Here is a 9,942-nt window from a genome sequence, read left to right on the forward strand (position 1 = left end):
AAGTAGGCTTCATTACAGGCATGCAGGGATGGTTTAATATACAGAAAACCATCAACGTGATCCATTATATAAACACACTGAAAGAACAGAACCACATGATCATTTCATTAGATGCTGAGAAAGCATTTGACAAAATTCAACACCCCTTCATGATAAAAGTCCTGGAAAGAATAGGAATTCAAGGCCCATACCTAAACATAGTAAAAGCCATATACAGCAAACCAGTTGCTAATGTTAAACTAAATGGAGAGAAACTTGAAGCAATCCCACTAAAATCAGGGACTAGACAAGGCTGGTCTACTTATTCAATATAGTTCTTGAAGTTCTAGCCAGAGCAATCAGACAACAAAAGGAGATCAAGGGAATACAGATTGGAGAAGAAGAGGTCAAAATATCACTATTTGCAGATGACATTATAGTATATTTAAGTGATCCCAAAAGTTCCACCAGAGAACTACTAAAGCTGATAAACAACTTCAGCAAAGTGGCTGGGTATAAAATTAACTCAAATAAATCAGTTGCCTTCCTCTATACAAAAGAGAAACAAGCCGAGAAAGAAATTAGGGAAACGACACCCTTCATAATAAACCCAAATAATATAAAGTACCTCGGTGTGATTTTAACCAAGCAAGTAAAAGATCTGTACAATAAGAACTTCAAGACACTGAGGAAAGAAATTGAAGAAGACCTCAGAAGATGGAAAGATCTCCCATGCTCATGGATTGGCAGGATTAATATAGTAAAAATGGCCATTTTACCAAAAGCAATCTACAGATTCAATGCAATCCCCATCAAAATACCAATCCAATTCTTCAAAGAGTTAGACAGAACAATTTGCAAATTCATCTGGAATAACAAAAAACCCAGGATAGCTAAAGCTATCCTCAACAATAAAAGGACTTCAGGGGGAATCACTATCCCTGAACTCAAGCAGTATTACAGAGCAATAGTGATAAAAACTGCATGGTATTGGTACAGAGACAGACAGATAGACCAATGGAATAGAATTGAAGACCCCGAAATGAACCCACACACCTATGGTCACTTGATTTTTGACAAAGGAGCCAAAACCATCCAATGGAAAAAAGATAGCATTTTCAGCATATGGTGCTGGTTCAACTGGAGGGAAACATGTAGAAAAATGCAGATCGATCCATCCTTATCACCCTGTACAAAGCTTAAGTCCAAGTGGATCAAGGACCTCCACATCAAACCAGACACACTCAAACTAATAGAAGAAAAACTAGGGAAGCATCTGGAACACATGGGCACTGGAAAAAATTTCCTAAACAAAACACCAATGGCTTACGCTGTAAGATCAAGAATCGACAAATGGGATCTCATAAAATTGCAAAGCTTCTGTAAGGCAAAGGACACTGTGGTTAGGACAAAACGGCAACCAACAGATTGGGAAAAGATCTTTACCAATCCTACAACAGATAGAGGCCTTATATCCAAAATATACAAAGAACTCAAGAAGTTAGACTGCAGGGAAACAAATAACCCTATTAAAAATGGGGTTCAGAGCTAAACAAAGAATTCACAGCTGAGGAATGCCGAATGGCTGAGAAACACCTAAAGAAATGTTCAACATCTTTAGTCATAAGGGAAATGCAAATAAAACAACCCTGAGATTTCACCTCACACCAGTGAGAATGGCTAAGATCAAATACTCAGGTGACAGCAGATGCTGGCGAGGATGTGGAGAAAGAGGAACACTCCTCCATTGTTGGTGGGATTGCAGACTGGTAAAACCATTCTGGAAATCAGTCTGGAGCTTCCTCAGAAAATTGGACATTGAACTGCCTGAGGATCCAGCTATACGTCTCTTCGGCATATACCCAAAAGATTCCTCAACGTATAAAAGAGACACGTGCTCCACTATGTTCATCGCAGCCTTATTTATAATAGCCAGAAACTGGAAAGAACCCAGATGCCCTTCAACAGAGGAATGGATACAGAAAATGTGGTACATCTACACAATGGAATATTACTCAGCTATCAAAAACAACGAGTTTATGAAATTCGTAGGCAAATGGTTGGAACTGGAAAATATCATCCTGAGTGAGCTAACCCAATCACAGAAAGACATACATGGTATGCACTCATTGATAAGTGGCTATTAGCCCAAATGCTTGAATTACCCTAGATCCCTAGAACAAACGAAACTCAAGACGGATGATCAAAATGTGAATGCTTCACTCCTTCTTTAAATGAGGAAAAAGAATACCCTTGGCAGGGAAGGGAGAGGCAAAGATTAAAACAGAGACTGAAGGAACACCCATTCAGAGCCTGCCCCACATGTGGCCCATACATATACAGCCACCCAATTAGACAAGATGGATGAAGCAAAGAAGTGCAGACCGACAGGAGCCGGATGTAGATCGCTCCTTAGAGACACAGCCAGAATACAGCAAATACAGAGGCGAATGCCAGCAGCAAACCACTGAACTGAGAATAGGACCCCCGTTGAAGGAAGCAGAGAAAGAACTGGAAGAGCTTGAAGGGGCTCGAGACCCCAAAAGTACAACAATGTCAAGCAACCAGAGCTTCCAGGGACTAAGCCACTACCTAAAGACTATACATGGACTGACCCTGGACTCTGACCCCATAGGTAGCAATGAAGAGCACCAGTGGAAGGGGAAGCCCTGGGTCCTGCTAAGACTGAACCCCCAGTGAACTAGACTATGGGGGGAGGGCGGCAATGGGGGGAGGGTTGGGAGGGGAACACCCATAAGGAAGGGGAGGGGGGAGGGGGATGTTTGCCCGGAAACCGGGAAAGGGAATAACACTTGAAATGTATATAAGAAATACTCAAGTTAATAAAAAAAAAAAGAAATACTTTATATTAATAGTTAAGTGTTTGCATTCCTCTCCGAAATTTCTCTTTTATTTTATTCAATATTCCAAATGATATTAGTTACTAGAGTTCAAAATTGCTATTCTACCTCCCGGTAGAACTTTATTGGGATTTTCTAAACCACAGATTCAAGCTATTTTACATATCTCTTACGTAGTGCAAATTCATAAGACATCTCATCGGGAATGTTCCAGCATGATTCTTTTCGGGATTAATAATTTTATCACCAGTTTCTTTTCTAATGTTGACATACACTTGTAGAAATAGCATATGGAAAGAACATATATACATTCAGGTACAAAGTTTATAGGTGTATAATCTATCTCTTTAGTAGTTAACATACTTTCCAGATCACAAAACTTAAGCTAGGGCAGTGATATATCAGGCTTCAATCTTCAAGCTGTTTCCTGCTTGACAAAGGCATTCAACACCATACATTTGATTGTTTATATATTATCAATATTTTTGGCCATGAAGGATAAGAATGTTATTGATATACGATAATAAAAATAATTATTTAATTATTTGGTAAACTTCATTAAACTAAAAATCAATGAAATTTTGTAGTATTAGGAAGATAAACAACGAACAGTTGTGAAATGAAAAAATAATACCGCAATATAACCGGAGGGATTTGGCGAGAAACATAATGTTATGTTGAGATATTATTTGGAAAGAGAACAGCTTCTATGAAAAAGTGGCATTTGGGTTAAAAACAAATGACAAGTTATAATTAAACTGGCTAAGATTCTATAGTACACGTAAAAACATTTCAGTTGCAAAGAATAGTGAATGGACACAATGTATTTTTGTATAGAGTTAGAGAGAAATACTTTAAATATGAAAAAAAAGGCAATGAAAAAAGGAATAGGGGCCAAGTTCAGAACCAAGGGTGATGACAGGGATGATTGTACTAAGATAAATGTATACCATAGTTTATATGTGAGCAGGTTTACACACACACACACACACACACACACACACACACACATATACACACAGGCACAGGCACACACACACATATACACAAACATACATGCCGCCCACCCACACAGACACACACATACACACACACATACACAGGGCTGGGGCTAAATTCTGCAAAAATTGCAGAACTTTGTAAACTCAGTATCACTACTTAGTAATCACTACTAGTAATCACTACTTAGATAGATGCACATCTTTTTCATGTTGTTTTTAGAGAAAGAACTCAGTCATAAGCTGGCAAATCTAAAAACACATTTATGGCATCCATTCCATAACACTGTTATATTTATAATGTTAACCAGTATACATGACATTTTCTTAACTTTCTATGGTGCAACAAATTCATGTACATTGCTGCTTTTAATTCTGAGTTATTAAAGTAAATATTATCTGTGGAAAATAAATGCTGCTAATGGTGAATTTTTTCAAGTTTTGTGTAAAAATAATGATAATATATAAATTGATATATATTACTCAACATGTGAGGCACGGTAGGAACACAGAATTATACTACCAAGATATTGATTACCTTGAACAATATACAATAGAGAGTCTATGAACAATAGACAGTCTATCAATTGAAAATTACTCCATTTTCCTTATGGAGTAAAACTGTGTTATATTCTGTATACAATTAGTCCTAAATTATTGAAAACTGATAACAGCACATTTATAAATTGCACTGAAATGAAATTTGAAAGTATTTCATGAAAAATATTAAACTAAATTTAAAAATATGTCAATTTAATATTTTCAGTTTTAATGTAAAAAGGGAAAGCATTATTGTTTTCATTCTCACGGATTAAAAATATACTGCCTCATAAATCCAAATATCTTTTTAAGCACTTTTTTAAACTTTTTTTTATTTTAATGGATATTTTCTTTATTTACATTTCAAATGTTTCCCCTTTCCCAGTCACCCTCTGGAAACACCCTATCCCATCTTCCTCCCTGCTTCTATGAAGGTACTTCCCCACCTACCCACTCCCTTCTGCCTCCCTACTCTGACATTTCCCTTCAGTGGGTCCTCAACCATTTACAGGAACTTAGCCAAACAGGCACAGCTGTGATACTGTCATATGTGCCACTGATACATCCTCTCTGAGTCAATATAGAATCTGACAGCACAGCTAGAGACACCTGATGCAGGAACAGGTGATGGAGAGGACCATTCAGAAAAGAAGGAACTGAAGGGGTTTGCAACACTGTAGGAAGAAGAACAGTATCAACCAACCAGGCCCACTAAAGCACTCAAGAACTAAACTACCAACCAAAGAGAATACATGGATGGACCCATGACTCCAGCTGCATATGTAGTAAAGGATGGTTTTGTTGGACATCAATGGGAGGGTAGGACCTTGGTCCAGTGATGGCTTGATGCCCTAGCATAGGGATATGCTAGAATGGTGAGGCAGGAGTAGGTTTGTGAGTGGTGGAAACACCCTCATAGAGGCAGATGGGAGGGGGATGAAATAGGGGGTTTTGGAGGGGAAACCAGGGAGGGGGATATCATTCAAAATGTAAATAAACAAAATAACCAATAAAAATTTAAAAAAAGAAAAAAAAAGATTGCATCTAATCTGGCTACACAAGAGCCAATGAGATGCTGGGAGTGGGGTATAAATGTTTACAGTTCTTAAAGAAGTTTGGTTTGGCCAACTTGCTGGACACCTAAAGTCCGTGTCATTGACTCTCTATCTTCTTATCTCAGACAACAAAGGTTTTGGCAGGATCTCAAGCAACATCCTAGAATTATCTTAGAATTTCTTGAGTTTTTTGTATATATTTGATATTAACCCTTTATGGGATGTAGGATTGGTAAAGATCTTTCCCCAATCTGTCAGTTGCTGTTTTGTCCTATTGACAGTGTCCTTTGCCTTACAGAAGCTTTTCAATTTTTTGAGGTCCCATATGTCTATTGTTGATCTTAGAGCATCAGCCATTGATGTTTTTTTCAGGAATTTTTCTTTGAGGCTCTTCCCCACAGTTTGAGTGTATCTGTTTTTATGTGGAGATCCTTGATCCACTTGAACTTGAGCTTTGAAGAAGGAGATAAGAATGGATCGACTTGCATTCTTCATGCTGACTGCCCATTGAACCAGCACCATTTGTTGAAAATGCTGTCTTTTTCCACTGAATGGTTTTAGGTCCTTTGTCAAAGATCAAGTGACCATAGGTGTGTAGGTTCATTTCCGGGTCTCCAATTCTATTCCATTGACCTACCTGCCTGTCTCTATACCGATACCATACAGTTTTTATCACTATTGCTCTGTAATACAGTTTGAAGTTAGGAATGATGTTTCCCCCAGAATGTTTTTAATGTGAATACTTTTCGCTATCCTGGGTTTTTTGTTATTCCAAATTAATTTGCAAATTGCTCTTTATAACTATATGAAGAATTGAGTTGGAATTCTGATGGGGACTGCATTGAATCTGTAGATTATTTTCAGTAAGATGTACATTTTTACTATATTAATTCTGCCAATCTATGAGCATGTGAGTTTTTTCCATCTTCTGAGATCTTTCATTTCTTACTTGAGAGACTTGAAGTTCTTGAAATACAGATCTTTCTCTTGCTTGGTTAGAGTCAAACAAAGGTATTTTATATTATTCGTGACTACTGTGAAGGGTGTCATTTCCCTAATTTCTTTCTCAGCCTGTTTATCCTTTGAGTAGAGGAAGGCTACTGCTATGTTTGAGTTAATTTTATATCCAGCCACTTTTCTGAAATTGTGCATCAGGTTTAGGAGTTTTGGGGGTCACTTAAATATACTATCATACTATCTACAAATAGTGATATTTTGACTTCTTCCCTTCTAATTTATATCCCTTTGACCTCCTTTTGTTGTCTAATTACTCTGGCTTTCTAGTACTATATTGAATAGGTAGAAAGAGAGTGTGCAGCTTTGTCTAGTGCCTGATTTCAGTGGAATCCCTTCATGTTTTTCTCTTCATTTAGTTTGTTGATGTCTATTGGCTTGCTGTATATTCCTTTTACTGTGTATATTTAGGTATGAGCCTTAAATAGTATTCCATTGTGTATATGTACCACATTTTCTGTATCCATTCCTCAGTTGAAGGACATCTGGGTTATTTTCAGCTTCTGGCTATTATAAATAAGGCTTCTATGAACATAGTGAAGCATGTGTCCTTGTTATAGTTTGGAGAACATTTTGGGTGTATGCCCAGAAGTGGGATAGCTGTGTCCTCAGGTAGCACTATGTTCAAAAATACTAGATACACTGAAACTAATAGAGGAGAAAGCGGGGAAAAGACTCGAACACATATTCACAAGGGAAAATTTCCTGAACACAATACCAGTGAATTTTGCTCTAAGATCAAGAATTGACAAATGGGACCTCATTAATTTGCAACGCTTCTGTAATGCAAAGGACACTGTCACTAGGACAAAATGGCAACCAACAGATTGGGAATAGATCTTTACCAATCCTCCACCTGATAGAGGGATAATATATAATATATATGAAGAACTCAAGAAGTTAGATTCCAGAGATACAAATAATCCTATTAAAAATGGGGTATGGAGCTAAACAAAGAATTCTCAACAGAGGAATATTGAATGGCTGAGAAGCACCTCAAGAAATGTTCACCATCCTTAGTCGTCAGGGAAATGCAAATCAAAACATCCATAAAATTCCACTTCATACCAGACAGAATGGTTAAGATCAAAAACTCAGGTGGCAGCAGATGCTGGTGAGGATGTGGAGAAAGAGGAACACTCCTCCGTTGTTGCTGGGATTACAAGCTGGTATAACCATTCTGAAATCAGTTTCATGGTTCCTCAGAAAATTAGACATGGTCCCCTCTGCCATGAATATCTTTATACAAATGCCATATCATCAAAATCAAGTCCATGGAAAAACCAGAAGTCTTTGTCAGAAACCTTGTATTTACTTGTTACATGCCTTGGTGGGCATAAGTTTCTGGTACGATGCATAATTTGCTTAGAAAACTGCATGTTAAACACTGAGTATACTGTAATGGAAAACAGAACATAAACATTAAAGCCACACTTGTCTGTATAAATATATTAATAAATGATTTGTAAAATGTTTTCCTTTTAGAGTTCAGGAGAACTATGCCTATGTGTATAAATGAAATAGGCTTTAAATTTTAATGGCTATAAGGAACTAAAAGCTCTATAAAAACGAGTCTTTACTCTGATATCTTTAATAGAAAACCATTTCAAGAAAATTAGTTTGAATTCTAAGGTGACAGCCAATTATAAATTGAGACTTTAATTTCATTTTGCTTCCTTATCTTCTAAATATTTTATTTATTGGTAAATAAGCTATGTGAAATTCAATGAGAGGGTTGCCTCATCGTTCTGAAAGATTATAAATGCAACGAAACCTAAATGAAAGAGTAAAATAAAATTGAGGCAGCAGCCACCAATGCCAGCCTCACGGAAGAAATAATTCTTATTTATAAGAATCAAACTGCGACTTAGAAAGGCAGGTTTGGGGACTTGTTCTCTATAAGATCTTTAGGAAGCCGCAGAATGTGTATATTTTAACAGTTCTGTTAAGAGCTGGCTTGGTTCTTTTCTTTCCTTTCTTTGAAAAATGTTCTGAGAAAGCAAGTAGTATATACTACCTACGTATTTTTTTTTAGATATTTCTTCATTTTAAGTTTATACCACATTTACTGTGGGTTTTAGTAGATGTACTTTTACATTAATTTCGTTACTTGATGTTTACTAGAATTCATATTCAATCGTGTACTTATATTTTTACCAATCTAAAAAAATATTAGCATTGTCACTTAAAATATTCTGCCCTATTCTCCCCTCTTTGAGAACTTTAAACATGAATTAAAATACATCAGATTCACAGGCAGCATATTTTGTGAGATATAAATTATATTTTAGAGGGACTGTCAGAGAAATCTGGATGAAATAGCAGCACATATCAAATCATACTCACTGCTTCAAACCTTAATTCATTTTAAATGAGTATTTCCCATGCATATATTTCAGATAAAATATAATCCTTAATAATAAATCTTCAATAACGTTAGTGTATACAACAGCAATTGGGTGCAGGAAATGGAATGATGAAAAGCACAATGTTAGTCTTTGAATTTAGTTAATATGATTCACCAAATAAAAAAGTTATTTTCTGAAAAGTATGTAAAGTAATAAAATATCTCTTTCATTTTTGTGACTTTATACTTTTCAATGTTTGTGTGTGTGTGTGTGTGTGTGTGTGTGTGTGTGTGAGATGGGGCTGTTGTGTGTGTCGGAGGTATGGGTGAGCCACGTGCATGTGATTTTACAAGTGGCTAGATTTCCTGGAATATATTACATGTAAATTTGAGTCACCCGTATGAATTCTGGAACTGAATTTGATTCTCTAAGAAGGGTGTGAAATGTTCATAATGGGTGGGCTATCTCTACAGCACACCAATTTATTGGTGTACCAATAAGTCATATTTGAATAAATTTCATTATTGTCTATTACTATCATAATTTAAATGGCTTATGTTAAAGATTTTTTATCTGATGTGAATACTTCATTGTTGTTAAGCTCCAACTCTTATAGAAAATGTAATAGAGAAGATCAATTGTTCAAAGTTGTAGTAATATGATGAGGGTGATGGTAAATAGAACGTAGTTATTCCCTTGATAAATTAAAAATGGGTACATAGTATGTGCATACTAACTGATTAGCATTTAAAGAATCGAATCCAATTATTAACAACAGGATTACTAGAAGAGGGAGAGGCCGGGAATGGAAAACTAGGAACACTAGGGAGAATCAGCAGATATTAAAGTGCATGTTGTACTCTCAAGCAATCGTCTCTATGGAACCTCGTACTGTGGATAATGAATAAAGACAAAGTAAATATTTTAGGGTTAAGGGTCCTGAGATCAAACACCATGATCAGAGTAACTTGGTGAGGAAAGGGTTTATTTGGTTTACACTCCCATATTATTGTTCATCATTGATAGACGTCAAGACTGAAATTTAAACAGGGTGAAAACTGGAGACAAGGTTTGATATAGATGACATAGAAGTGTTTGGCTTACTGGTTTGCTCCTAATTTATCTTCCTTCTTTCCTTCCTTCTTTC

Source organism: Rattus norvegicus, chromosome 15 (assembly GCF_036323735.1).
Source record: "Rattus norvegicus strain BN/NHsdMcwi chromosome 15, GRCr8, whole genome shotgun sequence".
Taxonomy (NCBI): domain Eukaryota; kingdom Metazoa; phylum Chordata; class Mammalia; order Rodentia; family Muridae; genus Rattus; species Rattus norvegicus.